This window comes from Triticum dicoccoides, unplaced genomic scaffold (genome assembly GCF_002162155.2).
Source record: "Triticum dicoccoides isolate Atlit2015 ecotype Zavitan unplaced genomic scaffold, WEW_v2.0 scaffold105833, whole genome shotgun sequence".
In the NCBI taxonomy this organism is placed as follows: Eukaryota; Viridiplantae; Streptophyta; class Magnoliopsida; order Poales; family Poaceae; genus Triticum; species Triticum dicoccoides.
The window spans coordinates 1-1,297 of record NW_021172693.1 but is presented as its reverse complement, the minus strand read 5'-3'; the positions used below and the strand labels follow the sequence as shown (position 1 = coordinate 1,297).

Genomic DNA, 1,297 nt, shown 5'->3' with positions numbered 1-1,297 from the left:
GGATCATGCATGTGGTCAGTTGGCTTCTGTTACCTTTGGATATTTTTGCAGTGACTAGTACTAGTGCAGCTAAAAATAAATTGTGTGCATCTTATTTGCCACAAGATGAAAGGAGTTGCAAAAAACAAAAAGAATTGTAGTCTGTCAGACAACCTCTGAGCCACCCTGCACCAGTGTGAAACTAGATCAAGAACGATCCTCTACAGCCATCAGATAACTCCCATCAGGAGAATCCTAGCCGTTAATCACGGTCTGGCCTAGAGGTTAGAATGCATCAACCAGACATGAGTGCTTGCCTCCTTATTAGTAAAGGATGCAGCAGTACGAGCCTATAGAACAGATCCTGTTCAAGTAAGGTCGTGCTACCATGAGCAGCGCCTCGCCTTATAAACCACTCCTGGATCGCCTAAACTAGCGAGGTGGGACTAATTAAGTAGAGAAGGCATGCAGCGCAGCGCAGCCTCAGTCCTCAGCGAGAGGCTGGGCCGACAGCCTGGAAGGAGACGCGGGTCATGGCCGATGTAACAGACCGCAGCCCATGTGACGAATCAGGAATGTGTGGTCTCGCGCTCCTATTTCATTGTTTTTTTGATCCGCCACAAAAAAAAAATCGTTGTTTTTTGTTTTTTCATTTTCGTTGCATCAGCCGTGGAGATTTCCAACCAGTTTAATGTCTGCCAAATGCTGCAGCCTGTGCTTTTAATGCATACTATACAATTTTTAACAATGCTCATTTAACAACAAAAGTAGCTAATTAGATTACAATCGCACATTGCAAATGTAGCAGATATTCTACCAGATTAGAGAGAAGAAATTCTCAAAAAAGAAAAAGATTCTCTACTACTAATAAAAAATCAAACTAATTCTTTCTTAAAGCCACACGGCAGATGTACACAGCTTAATTGTCACCGTACGATTAGACCCGCTAAATTTAATCTAATAGCCAGCCTTAATCTAATCTATTCTCCGGTGTGCATTTAGTTTTTTACGTTGGCTGAACATGCTTCACCGCAGAGGGATGGGAATCTCCGCCCCGCACCTATGCAATCCCTACAATCACGCAGAGGGCAGGAAAAAAGAAGGAAAGTGATCTCAAGCGGATCCCCTCGCTCGCTAACTGCAAGGCCGCGACCCACGCTGTCGCCTGATCCTCCTCCGCCACCGAAGCCGTCGCAGAACCGACGAATGTGCCGGCAGCACCTCCCATCCCCTCTTATCATCTCCCGTCTTCTCATCTTCCCTATCCCTACCCAGAACGAGACCTCGCAAGCCGCCGGATTAGAGGAGAGGAAAATTT

At 46.0% G+C, this 1,297-nt stretch overlaps 1 non-coding gene across 1 annotated transcript; it reads right to left on the bottom strand.

Annotated features, from left to right (window-relative positions):
• Window positions 1-138: 138 nt before the first annotated feature.
• LOC119342811 lies at window positions 139-361 on the bottom strand. Its single transcript, XR_005165731.1, has one exon. It is a non-coding gene; the product is annotated as a small nucleolar RNA U3 (small nucleolar RNA).
• Window positions 362-1,297: the final 936 nt, after the last annotated feature.